This window comes from Mastomys coucha, unplaced genomic scaffold (assembly GCF_008632895.1).
Source record: "Mastomys coucha isolate ucsf_1 unplaced genomic scaffold, UCSF_Mcou_1 pScaffold7, whole genome shotgun sequence".
Taxonomy (NCBI): Eukaryota; Metazoa; Chordata; class Mammalia; order Rodentia; family Muridae; genus Mastomys; species Mastomys coucha.
Window position 1 is genome coordinate 98,401,828 of NW_022196913.1, and position 21,015 is coordinate 98,422,842.

Consider the following 21,015-nt stretch of genomic DNA (forward strand, 5'->3'; position numbering starts at 1 on the left):
GAAGAACGGTGGAAGTCAACGAGTTCTCAACCCTACACAAAGAACTATAGAAACTAAAGAATTCTGAGAGTTGGAGAAATTAACTTCCCCAGGGAAGAACATACCAATTGGTTATTTAATATTAATTCCATATACTCTTTTTAAAACTTACTAAATTCATTTAGTGCTGCCACTAAATGTACATGAATGTACATGTGCATGTACATGAATGTGGTGCCATCTGTTGGAACATGGATGACATTTACCTCTTCTGCTACCCTGTTTTATTGCATAGTGACATGATAAAATATTGCAAAATGTTTATGTTCATTGCACTGTGGGGTAAGTCTACCTTTTTACATAGTTTCTCTAAACTACATTTTCTTTCTTTTTTTATTAGATATTTTCTTTATTTACATTTCAGATGTTATCCCCTTTCCTGGTTTCCCCTCCAGAAAAAAAAAAGCCCTATTTCCTCCCCCCCTCTCCCTGTTCACCTACCCACCTTAAACTACATTTTCATGACCTTCAACAAGAATATTTCATCTATTAGAAGAGACTGGAGGATAATTGTTCTTCATTTTATGGGTGAGATGTTACTAAATACTGTTAACGATAAATCCAGTAGCAAAATTCCAGTGAGTCAGTGTTTGGGGCAATTGAGAATTCTAACCGATTAGAAGAGTACAGTAACCAGGACCCTCTTCTAGAGTACCCTAGAGCCAGTGGATAGAATTGATTTTAAATGTAAATGCTACCCCAAGACTTTCGCAACAACTTGTAACTTTGAAAAGTGAAAAGCAGCTTTCACCAACAATGTTCTATCAAGACAACTATGCTTGGCTTTTTCAAAAATCTACTTGCTAATTATTCTTTTAATTTTCTATAGGACTTTAGTTAGTTGTAGTTTGATCAAATCAGACCACAGAAATCATAGAGGCTAGTATTTCCAATGGAGCCCATATGAAAAGTGACCTTCAACAAATCACTCTACGACTTAAACAGTTGGTTGTTTTTTTCTGAAAGAAAAATTAATTATTCTAATATGTTGACCAGGGACTATGCAATTTAAATATCGAATTTAATAACTTTTAGAGCAATTTGCCATCTGGAAGAAATTAATAGAGATACAAATATGTTATCTGGCTAGGGAACATAATTCCACAGCAATGCTTTATAACATCTGTGGGTTTCATCCACCAACCTCTTGAAAGTCCCTAGGCTTGTGGTTACTAGGATACAATGTCTGGCTATTTGTTTCAATTATTTTTTACCTTATTATTTATTTTTCACTTCAGCATTCTTTAGAAGATATCTCTACCTATTCAGCATTCTACAAAAAGACCTTTGTTGTCACCTCTCATCAAGTTATTCATTTGGTAAGAGCAAGTGTCACTACAGTGACTATTTATTAGAACTGTTTTCATATCGTGAGGGAGATTTATGAGTGTCTTTCAGTTGTTCAGCAACAACTGAATTCATTCATCTTGCATAGAAGGTGGACTGATGGTGTTGAACTTTTCCTGAGTTTTGTGTTAAAAAAAAACCAAAAACCAAAAAACAACAAACCAAAAAACCCCTGATGATTAAGAAATACACTCATCATTTCACATTTTTTAGTTTAACTATTTTAATTCATTTAGTGTGTGTGTGTGTGTGTATGTGTGTGTGTGTGTGTGTGTGTGTGTGTGTGTGTGTCTGAGGATCATAATACATGTGTGTGTGGAGGTCAGAGGATAATTTTTAAGAGCCAGTTCCCTCCTACCATGTGATTTCCAGGAATCAAACTTTGGTTGTCAGGTGTGGTAGTAAGTGGTTGCTGATCTCCCTAACTTTATTTAAAAACAAACAAACAGAAAAACAACAAAAATTAAAAAAAAACAAATTCCAAAGCAATAAACTAAAAGAAACAATAAAAGGGTATAAGCTATGAAATGGAAACAAATAAAAATACGAAAATATCAATGAAACACTGAGTTCATTTTTTGAAAGCAATAACCATCTTGCTAAATTCTTAAGCAAATTAACTAAAAGAGAGAAGACCCAAGTTAATAAAATTACACACAAAAAAGAAAATAGCACAAAGATTATAAAATAAATTCAGAAAGCCATAAGGACATACTTAAAAAACCTGTATGCCACTACGGTGGAAAGCTTAAAAGAAATAAATGAATCTATAGATGCATCTGAACCATTAAAGTTAATCTGAGGTGATAGTTTGAACAAAAATATAGCAAGTAAGATGAATGAAGCAATGATAGAAAAGGATGATTCATAGCATAATTCTACCAGAATTTTAAGGATGTTGCTACAACCAATGCTTCTCAAATTGTGCAATAAATTTAAGATAGAAGAAATACTTCCAGTATGCCTTTTAAAAGTCTGTATTATTGTAATACCAAAATTAGATTAAAAATGAACAACTAAAAGAAAACTATAGACTAATATCTTTGATGCACAGAGTTGTAAAAATTCTTATCAAAATACCTGAAAACTAAATACGGGAATAAACCAAAAGGATTGTTCACCAAAATCAACCTGACTTTATTCCAGAGACTCAGGAATGGCTCTACAGATATAATTCAATAAATTTAATAAATCACATAAATGGATTTAAAGAAAGACATCACATTAACTTCTTAAAAGATGCAGTAAAGGTTTATAATGAAAGCCAACATTCATTTATGATAACAATCTCAAGGATAAGAGGGCTGGAAGGAACCACATAATAAGGACTGAATATGACAAATTTATAGCAAATATCATATTAAATGTAGAATAATTTGAAACAATTTAAAGTCAGGACTGAGACAGGCCTGTCCATTTTATTATTCTATTCACTCCTATCCAAAAAAAAAAAAAAAATAAGAGAAGGAAAACAATAAAAATACAGGTAGGAAAATAAATTAAAGTATACTTACTTAGAAATAACACAATTCTATACACAAGAAACCTTAAAGACTCTGCTATAGACAGGCAGTGGTGGCACACTTAATCCCAGCATTTGGGAGGCATCTAAGTTAAAAATATAGAATGAGTTATAGGGCAGCTAGGGATACACAGAGCAACCCTGTCCTAAAGAAACAAAACAAACAGAACAAAACAAAACAAGACTCTATTATAAACACCTAGAACTCCTACACACTTTTAGCAAAGTTGCAAGAAAACAAACTAATATACAAAAAGCAGTATCTTTTCTACATACCATTAACATGACCATATAGCAGGTAGTCTGATAACATGACCATTTAGTAAAACAATCATTGTAGGTTCTTTTCTATAGGCTTGGCCTTTACAGTGACAAGCTCTTGCTTAGATTTACAGAATCAGCAGTGAGTTCCTTCCTGTGGAGTGCCCTTCAAATATAATCAGAAAGTGATTGACATAATCCCTGAGCCTTTGAAGGAGAGGGGTGATAAAGATGTCTCTTTTAAGAATGACTACTCCATAGTCTTTTATTCTCTGTGCTCATTACCATCTACTACAGATAAAAATTTCTCTAATGTGGGCTGAGACATACATTCATCTCTTTATATAACAGTAAGCCATTAGATTTGGTTTAATACTATGTTCATTTAACAGAAAATAGAAGTGTATTCTTCCCTAGGGCCTTTGACCTATCTAGTCACAGGCCCAGCAATGCTACCAGGAGACACATGTTGCCAATATAGTTCTTGCTGTAGTTCTCAGGGTTTACAGTTGGATAACACTGATGGTTACTTTTCCCTCTGATAGTATATAGCACTCCCAGCATTCTAAAAATGGGTTGTGTTGGGAAGGTACAAGTGCAGGTGGATCTGAGAGGAAATGGAAGTGGTAAATATTAAAATACACTATGCAATTCTCAAGGAACTAGCTGAAAAAAAAGTAGTCACAGGAAGGGATGGGGGAGAAAAAGAGAAAGGACAGGTAAAGGAAATGGAGAAAAAAAGAGAAAAGACACTGTTCTATTCATGGGAGAAAGGTAAGGCAACTCTGTAGAAAAGGATGAAATGAAAGCACATGAGCATATGAGCCACCAAAGAGTATATAAAGCTATCCATTTCCTAGTTCTAAATCTACTGTAGGCTTTTGTGTGTGTGTTATAGATGTAAGTAAGTAAACAGACTATTGATAGTGGAAGTGTTAAGCCCCGAACAGAGCTTCCTGGGCTTCAGAATGGCCATTTTAAATGTGTGGACATTTGTTGATAGGAAGTTTTAGTCTGGGCAAAAGTTTGAGTGGCTTCCGTAGACCAGCTGTGTGATATTTTATTTGTGAATTATTAGAATGAAGTTATTTTACTTTCAAAATTAGTAAAAGAGAGTGACTGGTTATCCCCATAATAGTCACCAGAGCCATCATCTGAAAACTTTCTTATTACAGCTGTGGGGTGGTTAATGCAGAAACCCATAACTAGCCAAAGTGCCAAGAATGAGTTATGATGGAGCTCTTGATACTAAAGGGAACATTTATATCATCTCCTCTAAGGCGCTGGAAACATCATGGCAGAGGAAATGGGAAGAGTGTAAGAGTTTGAGCATGGGAGCTATGTAGCAAACAGATGTCTTCTGGACATGCCATAACTGTTCCAGTCAGGAACTCATTACAGCTGTGATCATACACACAAAATCTACACATGATCGGGCCTATCAACATTTTCTCATAGAAGCAAGAAGAAATACAAAAAAGCAACCAAAAGCTATAGAGACTTTTGTAAATTATATGTCTTATAAGGAGTTTGTATCTCCTTATACGGGATGATCATAACTTAATCATAAAATGATAAATAATCCAATAAAATAACAAGTCTTAGGAATAGACATTTCTCCCATAAAAATATGGAGATGTTGGCATCCTTAACCATAAAATTAATGCAAATCAAAACTAGAATTGGACACTGCCCCAGACCACAACAACAGATAGCATGAAAATAGCAGGTTATAAAAGATGTTGGAAGGGATATGGAAAAATTTGGAAGCTTTACCGACTTAATAGCAATGTAAATTGTGAAGAACAATTTCCATGCTCAAATATATATTTATCATCTGACTCAGAAATTCTGATCACAGATACATGGTTAAGAGAAATAAAAAATTCTATCAGTACAACAACTTGCATGCAAGAGTTTACATGTTATACAGATGTGATTCACAACAGCTAAAAAGGGGAATCAACCTAAATGTCCAAGAATTGAGGAGTAAACAAAACATTTAATGCCAATATGATAGCAGGTAATTTGGTCATAGATGAAATAGAACAACTTTACTTGCAAGAACATGGATGAACATTAAACATAATACAAATAGATGATGATAATCACAAAATAGCATGTGTTACATGATGCATTACTCATGATTTTTAAAAAATACCAATATGTAGAGATATGAAAGCAGGCAAAAGGTTGCTTAGAGATGAGAAGCATAAAGGGGGGTAGTATATACTAGCTAAAGTGTAATTCTTTTTCAAATAATTTTCAGAAATGACAGTTTTAAAATATGTGAAATTACAAAAACCTTACAGTATTCATGTCAAATGAATGGTTGTTTTGATATGTGAGTTGTATCTTAAGAAGAAACTGTTAAAAGCCAAAGGGAAAAATGTGCTACAATGCAAATATTTAGCTAGCACTCTCATGTTTATTGGAGATTCATTTTGAAATCTCATTTTCTATATTTTTTTCTAAAGTTTAGATTGCTTCTTGTATTACTTGAAAGACTCATGCTGATAATGTCTAGTTAACTCGTGTTTATTTTGGGTGTGATTTGATTAGTCTTGAAGATAGAAAATGACCTCTCTCATCTGTCTGGCCCTTGGAGTTGAATTTTAGCTATGATACCTTGGCTCGTTCCCACAAACCCTCCTACATTCTAGGAGTTGAATTAGTATCCCTTGCATAGTTAGTTTAGAGAGATGTTCCAGGAAATAAAATTAGAAGATACCAGATCTCTTAAACCTAATCTCAGAAATTGTGTTTATGTCATTCTGTCTTCTATTGATAAAGCAAGTGACAAGGGCAGTGGAGACTCTAGAATATCTAAAGAGGCTCCACAACTAGATGCAAGAATTGTTAAAGTCACAAGGATAGTGATGTTTTACAGTGATAGGACATTTCACAAATTAAAAAAAAAAAAGCTACGAGAGGATACTGTACATTATCCTCCAGTATTCAGGGAATCTCTGAAAAATAATGATCATGGAAATGGTATCATTTGTGTTTTCAGAAGATAACTATGTCATCACTATGGATAATGAACCAATATGAAAAAAGAAGAAAAATTAAAGTTAGGCATCATCATTGGAATAATGATTAAATAGTCTACTTAGAGATGACAGAGACTTGAACAAAGATTGGATGAAGAGAAATTTTATGGATAATTCTATCTGATTTAATATCCAGCAATGTTAAAAATTATATACAGTGTAGCAAATCACTATACTATAATTGCATGCATGTGTGATAAACTTATACATCACTTTGTAGCAATAGAAAGAGTCTATCAGGGGAAAGAATGCGGATGAATAATGAGTATAGACTTTGAGATGATTATCTTAGGCAAAGAGTATGAATTACTATAAAAGTTTTCTATATTCTCTGGGTGGTCCTAGTCTGCTTTCTGATGTTGTGGTATACACCATTATCAAAAACAACATGTGAAGGAAAGAGTTTATTTGATCTTACAGGTCACAATCTATCATTGAGGGAAGCAAAGGCAGAAACTCAAGTCAGGTTATTAAAATGGAAACTAGAGTAGAACTCTGCTTACTGGCTTGCTCCTTCAGGCTTGATCAGCTTGCTTTCCTATACAGCCAATGTGCACCTGTCTCGGAATGGTGTGGTCTATAGTGGACTAGGGACTCTTACATCAATCATCAGTCAAAACAGTGTCCCACAGGTCAATAGGATACAAGAAACTCTTCAAAGAATTTTTTGAAGATTAATTCTTTTATATGTGTGAGTACTCTATCTGAATGTATAGCTGCATGTCAAACAGAAAAGGGCATTAGGTCACATTATGGGAGGTTGCTGGAAATTGAACGCATGACTTATGGAAAAGCAGTCAGTGCTCTTGACTGATGAACCATCTCTCCAATCCCTAGAATTTCTTTATATAAGAGATTCTTTTCCCCAAGATATGTCAGCTTGATAACTAAATTTTCCATTGGAAGTCTATCCCTTGTCAATCTGACCCCATTGCTTTTAAACTATAACCTTACTCTTTTGTTTCTTTCCATTTTCATATTAATATCATAATATAGACAAATACAACACTTTAAAAGACTCAGTGTTTTAAAATTTCAATTATTTGAATGGCTAAATTATCTCTAAAAATCTAAATCTCTTAACTATGGGCTCCTGTAAAATCAAAACTATCTTATGTAAATGGTTATTCCAATTACACTTAAATAAAACCAAAGTGTTTTATTTGCCTGACATGTTTGACATCTGGGGATCACTCATGATATTCTGAATTCTAAAGGGCTTGGTCAGTTTAATTTCTCTGGCTTTGGCATCTGCAGCACACACACAAAGCTTGCATTATAGGCTCAGGCCAGCTCCACTCCTGTGAACCTCCCATGGCTCTGATATGCCCAATAAACTGGGGCCTCATTGTAACTGAGATTGAACCTTTTCCAGTGGCTTCTTCTAGTCCCTTTTTAGGGACTCTGACACTGCCAAGTGTTGCCAAATCTCACCTACTCTCCATGAACCCTTTAATTTTTTTTCATTTTTAATATTGAAATTCATGATTTTTTTCATTTTTTATTGGTTATTTTATTTATTTACATTTCAAATGTTATCCACCTTCCCAAGTCCCCCCCCCACAAGCCTCCTCTCCCTTCCCCACTGCATCTATGAAGATCTTCCCCTACCCACCCAACCACTCCTGCCTCAGTGCCCTAGTGTTCCCCTATCCTTGCTCATCAAGCCTCCACAGGACCAAGGGACTCCCCTCCCAGTGATGCCAGATAAGACAATCCTCTGCTACATATCCAGCTAGAGCCACGGGTACCACCTGTGTACTCTTTGGTTGGTAGTTTAGTCCCTGGGAGCTTTGGGGATTCTGGTTGATTTATATTGTTGTTCTTCCTAAGAGGTTGCAAACCCCTTCAGCTCCTACAGCCCTTGCCCTTGGGATCCCCGCACTCAGTCCAATATTTGGCTGCATGCATCCACTTCTGTATTGTTCAGGCTCTGGCAGAACCTCTCAGGGGCTATCTATACTAGGCTCCTGTCAGGAAGCACTTCTTGGCATCAGGGATAGCATCTGGGTTTGGTATCAGCAGATAGGATAGATTCCTAGGTGGGACAGTCTCTGGATGGGCCTTTCTTTCAGTTTCTGCTCCACTCTTTGTTCCTGAATTTCCTTTTGTCAGAAGGAATTCTGGATTAATAATTTTGAGGTGGGTGGATGGCCCCAACCCTCAACTGGGGGTTGTGCCTGGATATGGTCATTACAGGTTCTCTCTACCCTTTGTTGGGTATTTTTGACTAATGTCCTCCCTGTTGGGTCCTGGGAACCTCTTGGGTCCCTGGCATCTAGGACTTTCTAGTGGCTATCCCTGTTCTCCCTCCCCCACTGTTACACACCTACTTTCAAGTTCCTGATTCTCTGTACTTCTCCCCCATCTCCTTCCATATCTGAACTGGCCCACCTTTTTCCCTCCCCCTCCTCTCTCCCTCCCAGATCCTTCTCTCCCTCTACTTCCCAGAGATTATTCTCTTCCCCCTACTGAGTAGGGCTGCAGCATCTAAGTAAGACTTCAGTAACACAGAAAACAGTACCAACAATCAGCAATCTTACCTTCTAACATAAAACACTCTGTACACCAAGGGAAACTGTCAATTAAGCAAATATGCAGTCTACTGAAGGGAAAGAAAAATCTTTGCAGTTCATAATCTGACAAAGGCTTAATTTCTAGATTATACAAAGAACTCAAAAAACTAAACACCGGGAAAACAAATTACCCACACAGTTCTCAAAAGTAGAAATACAGGTGGCTAGAGAACATTTTAAAAAAAGCTTTTAGAGACATACTGATTTAAACCACTTTGAGATTCTGCCTCATCCCAGTCATGATGACCAACAGATCATACACCAAGAAGCACAAATGTGAATGCAAATACAGGGAAAGTGGAACACATATGCCCTAGTGGTGTGAGTGTAAACCAGTACAGTCATTTTAGAAAGTAACATGAAGGTTTCTCAAAACACTAAAAATAAAACTTCTGCTGGAAATGGCTCTCCCATTTCTGGATGTACACATTGAGGACTCTATACCTAAAAAGGGTATTTGGACATTTATGTTCATTGAGGGTGAATATGCAGATGGAAAATAAGAGAGGACAGTAGGTAAAGCTTGCATATATAGAACTATAAAAATATTAAAATTTAGGGTAAAATACACATTCTAATTTGTAAAAATAAACTGTCTAGAGAAATGGGTAAAGCTAGCCCAGGTTATTAAGCTCTTGAAATAGGTTATTTTTAACCAAGAATCTACATTTTAAACTTAATTTTAATTAAAAGGTAAAACATTTTCCATTCAATATAACTCTAATGCTTTGGTGAGATTAAAACTTCAGCTGAGCTATTGAAAATTTAGCACTCAAACTGAAATATGCTATTCATATAAAATACACACTGGGTCTTGGGCGAAATATAAAAAGGTAAAGTATTTCACTAATAATCTTTATGTTTACAAACCATAAAATTATGACACACACACAAATAAAATATACTATTAAAACAAATGTCATTTTTTTTCTAACAGTTAATTTTTACCGTGCCTGTGAGAAGATGTAGAATTCTGTATGTGGCTTGCATTTATTTGTATTTAGCAGCACTACTGTAGGATGTTTTTATTTCTCAGAAAAAAAATACAGAACCCAAATTTTGCATACTTTATTCCAAAAGAAGCAATACTCTTCTACAGCCTCCTGATACTAGCTACTGACTCTCGCCAGTGTGTGGCCACAGTGTAAGTTGCAGGGCCCCTTCAGACCCCTGTTGCTAGAGGAAGTGTGGGAAGTCAGAGGCACTTTCCTTGTGACAGGTGTAATCCAGAAAGAAAGCACTTGTGAGTGATTAGAGGACTTGGCTTGACTTGTCTGTTTAATCAGTCTTGAAAGGCATTTATTGCTTGCCTGACTAAAAAGTGGTGGAAATTATTGCTTTAGAGAGCCTTTCGCTGTCAGCTGGCTTTCAGAGTAGTGAGTACTCCTCAGGGCCACCCACATTATCTGTTTATGCCAATGATTAGGGAGGCAGGAAGGACAGGAGAAAAAAAAAAGAAAACTTAAAATCGTTGGAGCTCAAAGGCTCCCACGGCTTTGAAAAGGTGCTGAGTAAAAAGGCCGAGACGTCTGCCTTTTCACAGAAGCTCTGAGCTCTCAGAGAGGTGCAGATGACAGAAGAGGCTGTCTACAGAGTTGTGTGCATGTGTGTGTGCATGCCTGTGCACATGCAACGTTTAACTAAATTTATCCTTCTGAATGAAAGCTCACATCACATGCACATGGTTAATAAATACATTTCTTTATCCAGCAAACCTTTGCCTAAAACTCAATCCAATCTGATGGACTAAGGGTATACAGAGAGAGAGAGAAAGAGAGAGAGGGGGGTGGAGAGAAAGAAATAAGTTGCAAGTAGCAACTAGCCTGAATGACTTGGTGCACTTGCTGTTCTGGGTGAAATTTGTTTAAGCTTCTTTGGGTTGTACTGACAGAAAATGGAAAGAGCTCTTGTGTCCATACTGAATTAGAGAAACCCATAATGCATTTAAATGAAAATAGTACAGAGTCCTGTTCCCCTCCCAGAACAGAATTTATGAAAAATATTTTGAATAATACTGTGGTTTGGCTATAGTTTAATCTTCCACATGGTAATACTGACATCAACTAAAATAGTTTCTGGCATTGGTAATGGGTGCTGGAATGTGGATAGGTAAAGATATGTTAGATTTAAACAAGAAAAAAGAAACAATGCCTGCCCATATTCTCTTCAGTTTCTTCACCTTTTTTATGATCTATTGGTCAAGGGCTTTCTATGTGACGGGAATCCAGAGTTAATCATTATATGCTTTGAGTGACAGACATATAGTATAGTACACCATTTAAAAATACCTGGTTAAACCCTAGCATCACCTCTCCCTTACACAGACTTTGTACAAGTTGCCTAGTCTCTCATGGACCACTTTCCTTGGCTAGAAAATAGAAATCATAGTGCCACTTTAACTTACTAAAAAGATAAAGCAAATTAACATCTTTGAAGCAATATGTTAGTTACATTTACATTATTGCAATGAAATACTTAAAGCAGATAATTTCTTCAGAGAAAACATTTAGCTGTATATTCAATATACAGATGGAGGAATTCGCTAGTGTGGCCTCTGGTGAGGGTGGAAGTTGGTGTCATGCTATGGCAGAAACATATTTAAAAGCTGCAGGCATGTCTCAAAGTGTAGCAGAAAGATTGGGCTCCCAAGATCTTCTTTAAGGGCAGGCTCCCAGTGACATAAGCCCCACCTCCTAGAGTTTAGCTCCCTCCCAACATCCTCCTCCTGGGGACTGGGATTTAATATATAGCCCTTTGAGAGATACTCTACATCCTAACTTAAGCAGCCAGCACAATGACTCACCCAGTAACCTTAATAAAATATCCATTATTACAGTTTTCCTCTATACTCTTTATTTATTGTGTTAATCCAGAGTTCTAGGGAAATAAAACAGCACTTAAAAAAAGTTATTTAGTTGACTTCACGTACTTGCCTAATTTCTCGATGGGCTCATGTGGACATATTTTCCTTCCTCGCTTGCAAATATCTCCATACCCAAACAGAGTTAAATCATTCGTTTTCCACCTTCAGGAACTGTAGCATTGGCTTGAATAGCGGCGCTATCCCTGGGAGCTTTCCCTGGCATTTTTAGTGCCAAATCTTTATTTAAAGAGGAGTAAGAGAAGCCTTCTGTGAGACTATCTGACTTCATTTGAGGTAATTGCTTTACTCACTTGCAACCATTTTCATTATCCTAAAACTTTCCCTCAGACACATCTTGCTGCCTTCAAGTCCCATTACTAGAAAGCCTGTTTGTGTACTTTGAGAAGATGGGAAGTGGGTGGAGAAAAGAGTGGACATCTATTACATTATGTGTATGCTATGCTTTTTTTTCTAATTAAAATTTTAACATTTTTTGGGAGGGGCTCAAGAGGCCCAACACTTCCAGAAAGAACCATTGGTAGTTAATAATTTCTGGGGGAGGGGCTGTCATTTTCTTCAATGGTATAGCTGCCTCCTGACTTTGTGTCCCACCCTCTTGCCAGCAACTCTAATCAAGCTGCATGAGCCACATAAGGTGAAAACAGGAGAGCTACTTCTTGAAAAGAAGGGTTTTATCAGAACAGGGATAGGGGAGGGTTGGTGTAAACAACTGAAACTCATCATACACATGTATGAAACAGCCAATAAATAAATAAATTTGAAAAGTAAAAACATTTTAAAAATTAATATCCATGAAGAGTGCATGAAGTGTAAATGCACAACATTTTGAACTCTTTAAAAAAGTGTTGGAGTTTTGCAGAGGCTCTTACAATGGACTGTGTGTGCGCGCGGATGCCTATTCTGCCATTTGAAGATGCCTAGACTACATCACGAAGTCTTATCTTGGGGACAGTATGGCATCACCTCAGCCTTACAGATCATCTGTGAGGCAGTTGCAAAACTTGACCATGTTTTAGCATGGACCAAGAGATATCATTGCACAGTTTAGTCCCATGCTTGTATTTCTGACTCTGGTTTGGAGGTGGGGCCATGGAATCTATGATTCTAACACATTGTCAGGTGAGACTGGACAGTACTCTGAGGACTTCTGCTCAGTGATCCAGGTTCATGTTCTAACACTGCCAGATAATGACATAGAAATATCATAATGAAGTATTAAGCTGAGATCATCATGTTCCCATTTTACAGATGTGAAAACTAAGAAAAGATGAAATAGAGCTCTCAAGGTCAAAAGCACTTGGTCAATGTACAGTCAAGCCCAGCAGGAAGGTTTCAGATTATGGGTTTTCATTCCTGTGTTTGTGGCACTTCCCCCTGTGGCTTAGAAGGACTACTCTGACATGGTAATGAAACATTACTGCCTTAGTGCAAACATTAATCTCTATTTGTATGTCCAGTGCGATGTGATTGATGCATATATGAACTTTCCTTTGCACAGGAGGTTAGGTTGTTAGGAGTCTAAGCATCCCTGCTTTGGCTGTAGGAGCAAGCTGTTTGGCTCACTTAGTATATTGTCTATGAGATACTCTCCTGTAGTAATTCCATGTTACAACATTGAACCCAATTAAGGCCTTCTCTGGAGTGGTTTTTTTTCTTGCCAACCTTTTGTAGCGCAAACTGAACTGGTAAACATTAAGAAGGAGTGGCTGGGCTGGAGAGATGGCTCAGTGGTTAAAAGCACTGACTGCTCTTTAAAAGGTCTTGAGTTCAAATCCGAGCAACCATATGGTGGCTCACAACCATCTGATGCCCTCTTCTGGTGTGTCTAAAGACAGCTACAGTGTATTTACGTATAATAATAAATGAATCTTTTAAAAAAAGAAGTGGAGGCAGCAGAGGGATGGTGCCAGCAGAAGAAGCAGAATGGCATGAACAACAACAGCTGAACAGTTGGGGGCTGAGCTGTTAAGGTGGCGAGGTGACTGCTTGACAGCTGAAGAAGAGGTAGCATCAGACTGAGAGTAGCCAAAGGGCAGTATCAAGGAGACTAGAAGAAAGAGTCAGGGTGGGGAGCTAGCACTGAAGAACAACAGAACGCGATAAGAGAAGAGAAACTGCGGGCCCTATGGGAAGTTCTAGACAGTTCCCAAATCTTTAGGGTCATGGGTCTTAGACACCCAAGCCTGAAAGGTTTTTTTGACTCAGGACTGAGTCAATGACTGAGGAGGACTCATGACTCTGAGGCCTTCATAGAGCTATAATACTTGCAGAGTTAAAGGTCCCAGTACCCAAGGCATGCACGAGTTACAATACTAGAGGTTGTCACTGGCTGATGTTTCTACTACTCATGGATGCCAATCTCTGAGGGAAAAAAAAAGGAGTAAGAGGCCAAGACTTGAAGAGCTTTTTCTTGCCTACCCAAGATTTCTAACAAGTAAGACCAGAAGGATCCCAGCTAGTTGATTGGAAACCCAAAAATCTACCTTATGTAAAAATAAGGAGAAAGGATCTGACATGGGCTTGGCTTGAGATTTGTTAAGATAAATGAACCAAAGTTCTTCAAATTTACCAAATGGGAGAATGATACAGAAAGGAGAGGGGAGAAGGTAGACAAAGCTGACTGGTCAGTGAACTGTGTTCCACCTGCTCAAATGCACAATTACGAAGAAATGATTTGATCCCTGACCATCTGGAGCTTGGGGACTGCCAGAAAGGCTTGGAGAAAACAGCGGCAATGACTCTCTCCGTTGAAACCAAAATGGCAGTGACCTGTCCCAGAGCCTAATAATTCCCCACTCTGGAATGCAGCTCTGCATTCAGGAAGATCATTTCCTGTCTGGAAGAGAACCAAATAAACTAGCCATAGTCAGCACATCCCACGGAAGACAAATGTCTCCCTGCTACAGGCTTTTAGCTGGTAAATAGAGCTGACATGTAGGCATCCATCAGTTGCCCTGTACTAATAAGTCTAGCTTCAGGACCACTCATCATTAGAGCAACAAGAGCTTCTAATACACCAGTGAAAGAATATGGTTTCAAAGAACATTGCCTGCATTTAAGGAGCACCAAGGATGCTAATATGAAAATTTATGAGAAAAGTACTTTAGGGAGGCCTGAACCATTAAAAAGCTGGACACCATTTCTATTAGAAAACAAAAATTGTTGGCTTGAAAAGTGTTTTCCCTTAAGTTTATTAAAATCTCATACTAAATTTTGTCATTGACTCAATGCTTTTTCCTCTATCTTTCCTCCTCAAGATGGTTAAAGATTAAGTTGGGAATAAGTAATGAATCCATAAGCATTTTATGCTTGCTAAAGAACAATATTGGACAAAATATAATATAGTCTCTGCAACTACCCAACCATTAAGAGCTGTTGACTTTACATATATATCAAACCCATACATTGTTTTAATTATTCATGTAACAAACCCTTTTTACTCATCATACATTTATGAAACACTTACTTACTGCGATGGCTAGTTTTTGTTAACTAGTGGAAAACTGGAATTACCTGGAAATTTCAATTGAAAACTTATCTGCAACAGATTGGCCTATGGGAATGTCTGTGGGGGATTTTCTTCATTAATGAATGATGTGTAAGAGCCCAGCCCACTGGGTGGTGCCACCTCTAGACAGATGTCACTAGGGAATAGAACTGTTTGATCAGATTAGAAAGATTAAGAGGTGTAGCCATGTTGGAGGAAGTGCATTATTGGGGGAGGGGGATGGGCTTTGGGATTTCAAAAGCCCATGCCAGACTCAGTCTCACTCTCTATGTCTGAGAATCAGGATGCAGTTCTCAACTAGTTCTTGAGTACCATGCCTGCCATGTATGCCTGAACAACACCTCTTAATTTCCTACAAATATGATCCACATTCATCACATCTTTCCGACCTCCATCCAAGTGAACACCATTTCCTTAAAGAGCTTTAGTCTTTACTACAGAATGACATTAGGAACCGAGTCTCAGCACCAAGTGAACTTTGTATTTAGTCTTTGTTCAGGAGAAGGAGCTCCTCCCAGAAGACAGGTATCTCATCAACTGACAAAACATTTTCCCCATCACTACAAATGACAGAGGAGGGTCTAGTGGAATAACAGACAGTACTCAGCCAAATCTCAATTTTCTAGTATTAGGGAGGTGACTGCATGAGTAAGTTTTCATAACAGACCACAATAAAAATATGCCAACATTTTGAGATTTGGGGTACTCTACAATTGTACAATCTTATCCTTGTGCTCATTTCTGTAAGCATGAATCAGTAATCTACACAATATATGCACGCACATATATATGTATATATGTGGATTTCAACTACTATAATAATGTCTAGTATCTCTAAGGTACTTATGTTAAACCAGGGAATAGCTTAAAGGTTTAACAGGCATTATGTGATTTAATCCAAACCTATGAGGCCAGCACTATTATTACAATATGATGAGGTTTAGAAATATCACTGACTTACTTAAAGCAATGGATATCAAAAACTGAAGCTGCAGTTTGAAGCCAGTCAGACATCCATAACAGTCTTTCAGCTTCCATGTTTCATTTACTACCTCAGCAAATAAGGCTAAGTATTTTACTTAGGAACATTGGATCCCCACAGTCTGTTTAAAGATGTATCACCTAGGTAAAGTGCAAAGATATGTTAGGTGCTGAGCAGAGATGATGCCCATATTTTGACTAAGTATTGTAGGATAGATCCTTTCCCTCTCCTCCAAATTTACATATAGGAGGGCTAAACCACAGTTTGTCCAAGTGTGACTGCAGAAACAAGGTTTTTAAAGAAATGGCTGAGCAAAGTCGAGGCCCAGAGGGTTTGCTCAACAGCAATATGATGGCATTCTTCCAAAAGAAGCAGCAGGGACGGGTGTACACAAGGAAAGACCACATAATGAAGACAACTATCCATAAGCCAAAGAGAGAGGCTTGGAAGAAGGGAAACTTTTAGCACCTTAATCTTACTTAGACTTTTAGTCTCTAGAAACACAAGAAAATGAATTTCTATTATTGAAGCCATCATACTATGCCATTTTATTATGGTAACCGTGGCAAACCAATACACCACAAATGCTTTCCTAGTCCTACTCATTGGGATGCTTCTTTTGTGTGAGGCAGGGCCTTCAGAGAGGTGCTCATGAGACTCATGAAAAGCTAGGACTCCATTGCAGAAGACAGCAGAACAGCAATTTGTTGGCAACATAAAAAGCAATTGAAATAGCCATGTGCAGATTGGTTAGAAGTACCCCAAGAGGGCATGCCTGCCATTGAAGTGCCAGTAAGAATGGAAGGCTGTGACCAGGGCAGAATTAGGCAGAAGTAGATCAGGCAGAAAAAGGAACAGAGGTGATGACAGAGGATTGTAACTAATGTCATGTTGGGCTTTCCTGATGCTAATTACTCCTCCTCCACTTTACAGTCACAGAGTTCAGGACTGAACAGCCAAATCCATGGTGACCCTCTTACTCCTTGAGCTCTGGGACTCCATCAGCATCACATCAACACACATGGATGTGAGAGAGCACTTGAGGCACTTGGAAGGCATTTTTACTTAAAAAGCCTTGACCCCTCCCTGGGGCCCCACAAGGTAACTTAAATGAAAAAACAGAATGAAAACCAGTTTTCAGTATTTGTGCATGTATGCATGTTGTATTTGTATGTGTGGGTCACACATGGGTGTGTTTGGTTGTGTGTGTGTGTGCAAGTCAGAGCTTGGTGTTAGTTGTCTCCCTTGATGAGAGTCATGGGACCTCTTGTTCCTCTGCCCACTGGGTTAATTAAAGCTCCTTGCCCCTTTAATTAGCATATTGGGCTGAGCCCCCAAGCCTTGCTTGTTGGGGGCTGCTGGAATCCCCTAAGCCTGCAGTGACACATGCTCTCCTAAGGAGCTGATTTGGAATCCTGGCTTGACAGATGTGCAGCTTTGGGCAAGATGTCATCTTTCTGTATTTCAGTTTGCTGACCTGTAAAGTTGGACAGTAATAATTTTCACCTTAGAATCTACTGTCAGCATTATGGGAGATGGTATGCTTGTCAAGTTCTTGACAGAACAGTTTAATGTATTTCATTAAACATTTCATTCATAAAACACATGGATTTGTTTATAATAAAAATGCTTGATAGATTGACTTTCTCAGTGACTAACATGACAGTCTTCAAGCGAATTTCTTTCATCAGGACATGCCAGATGTATCTTTTGATCAGTCTGTGCTCAAAAGTGTCATCACTGTCATGATTATCATGGTTTCCTACTTTTAAATATGCACAGCCCAGTCTCCCCATGACCCTCCAGGAAGTGACTTCCAACTCCATCTATTTCCTGGGCTACCCCCACACTCAGCAGGAGCCCAAGCTACTTTTGCATAAGTCCTATCCTTTTTCATCTGTACAGATTTTATGTAAACTCTCATCTCTGCCCCAAAATTTCCACTTTATGCCCTTGTGTTTATAATTGCACTCATCACCCGAGACTCACTTTAGCATCAGCTTTCTGATCTTATATCCTCTAATGCTGAGAGCTGGCTTTGTCATCCTGTGCTTCTCTAGTAGTGTGAACGTATTGATAATGACACTTACGATAAGCAGCATCCATGTCTCTGTCCAGATCCCACTGTGTTTTGCCTACCATGAAGTATTTTACATTGGCCCATCACTTGGCTATCACTTTATACACAAATACAAAAGTACAGGCACATTGGCCTCTCTCAAAAACAATACAGAGCTGGGCCTAGGGAATTGATGGAGAGGAAGTATTTTAGGTACATTATTTCAAGTGGTTTGGTTATTTCAATAGACATCTATTGAATGCCGCACTGTATGCGAAGCACTGGGTATAGTTTGGAGTAGAGAGAGGGAAACCCTGTCTTACTGCCCACCACAGGGTGGGGGTGGGGCAGTGTAGGGTGGATGGAACTGGGGTACACATTGTTCATGCCCATATTTGAGGATATAGTGAAATTCTGACTCAAGCAAGGCCAAAAAGAATAAAAGAGTAGTGAACCTTTTTCTCTAGTCCTAGAAGACACGCTTGTATACACATAATTTTGCCCTTGTCCTCTGAATGTTATAATTTTAAGGTAACTTCTTGAAATTAATGTAAATGAGCAGGGCTCTTGTATTAATTTTCTAAGGTACCTGTCACAAGTTTTCACATACTGTGTGGCTTTAAAGAACAGAAATTAATCTTTTCCAGATCAGGAGGCCCTTTGCAAGCTCAGTTTCTTCTGTGGGCTTTGGGGAAAAACCAACCACTTGGTTCTTTTCCAGCTTCTAGTCATTATCAGCAACTTGTCACAATCCCTGGGTGGTGCACACATTGATTCAGTCCCTGCCTTTATTAGTCTCTAAGTTCCCCCCACCCGTGTGTGTGTGTGTGTGTGTGTGTGTGTGTGTGTGTGTGTGTGTCTTGTATTTCCGTATTCTCTTTTTATTTCATTGATTACAAGTAGTCAGTGTATTTGGGACTTACCCTAAACTAAACCCAAAGAAATTTCATTTTGAAAGCCCCTAATTGCATCTGAAAAGACATTTTCATATCCTATCACAATGTACAGTTCTGTTAGAATGTAAAGCTTTGTGGGAGACACAAATGCCACCTACCTCAGGTATCCCAAGCTATGTAATAAAAATGCTTTTATTAGCATGCCACATGTGGACAACACCTTATCTCAGAATCATTAGTTATGTCAGAAACAAACAATCTGTTTGACTTGGAAAACTTCAATTAAACCTTGTATTTCCTTTTCCCCAGTCTGTAATGTAAGCTATTTAAGTCAGAGCATCCTGTTAAATAGGCCATCTCTCCCCCATTAATGCTTTTATCTCCCAATACCACCTTGTATATAAGGGTCTAATTAATTGATATTTACTCTTCTGTGATTGTTTTGGGGTTGAAAAGATTTTCCTCCAAATATTATTTTCTGTGATATGCTATTTCTATCTTGAAAAGGGTTAGAAATAACGTTCCTCAACTCAGTGTCTTACCTGCTGCCTCTCACTTTACATATCTAGGTAAGATAATCTAGCTTTAATAGTATTCTGTCCTCACAGAACATTTTGGGAGTAAATTATCTAATGTCTCTCTTACAAACTGTATTGTGACAATAGGCAAAAGCAGGACTATCCCAGTCAAGGGGGGACACAGGGCCACAGAACCCATCTCTGCTTGCTGTCTTGGGTCCTTTAGTCCCATTAAGCTGCCAGGGTTTAATTACAGCCTACTCTTCCAATGGAAAAATCCATGCTCATTAGTAAGATGACTAATTAATTGGAGACATTTTGTGGTTGCTTTTAAATCTGTAGCTAGTTTTGGGATCCTCAGCATAGTGGACCAGGAAGCTCTTCTCAAAGGGTATGTATTGACTCCCAAAGCAGAGACTCTGCACCAGTATTTCTCTAAGTAAACATGCTATTTGCTTAATACTTAGGCTTTAATTTGTAAACATGATAGTCTAATAATCTGTATTTCACACATTTCATGGCATGGTATGTGGTGACAGGGGCAGCCAACGAGGCACTTTACAAAACATATTTTAGAATTAAAAAATGCAAAAATACATTCTGTTTAGGAGAAGAATGATATTTTTAAGGTGCTCATGTTCTGTTAGTAGAACTGTTTCTCTTTCTTGAGACAGCATCATTCCAGTCAGTCAGATATGACCTGAAATCTCGTTCCTTATGCCTTTATCTCTTGAGTGCTAAGATTACTGTCTTCTGACTTAAACTCCCTAGTTTGCAGTGCTGGGAATTATAACCAGGGGCTCATGGCAAAGACTCTACCAAACAAGCTGCAAACCTCCTTTGTAAAGGGCTTGAAGGAATAGTGTTCTACAACCACTGATGGTAACAATAGTTCATTTTTCAAAAGTTAGAGTGGAATGCAGAAGTGGCTCTCTAGAACAATCATGCTTACGGTTTCCTAGGAAGGAAACAGGCCGAAGGAAGAAACTTCTTTAACAAGCAAGACTCCAACTAATTTATTCTTTGGGTAGGGGTTGGGGGTGCTCAGTGGTGGAGTGGTAAGTAGGTGGGAAATCCACTTATGAAAGAACACAGGTGACCTAGTCTACTGTCATTTAACATTCTAAAGCTGGACTTTCAGTCAATCACCCAAAGTAGTTTCTGTAAGCAAGATAAACCTTATCTAAGGACTGCTTTTAGCAGAATGCACTTGCTGTCTAGGAAGGTTTTTTTTTTTTTTTTTAGCAAAGATAACAGGAATTTATGGATTTGTATAAAAAGCCACATGAGCTAAGAAATTCTCAGAGTGACAAATGAAGACGTTCAGATACTGAGATGACTGGCCGCAGGCCTCACTGAGCAGCAGCAGT

At 38.1% G+C, this 21,015-nt stretch overlaps 1 long non-coding RNA gene across 1 annotated transcript in view; it reads left to right on the top strand.

Moving 5' to 3' along the window:
- LOC116081605 overlaps positions 1 to 21,015 on the top strand; it is a 63,339-nt gene that overhangs the window by 5,037 nt on the left and 37,287 nt on the right. The window contains exon 2 of the long non-coding RNA XR_004114928.1: positions 17,106 to 17,273. This is a non-coding gene — a long non-coding RNA (uncharacterized LOC116081605). The remainder of the gene's footprint in view (positions 1 to 17,105; positions 17,274 to 21,015) is intronic.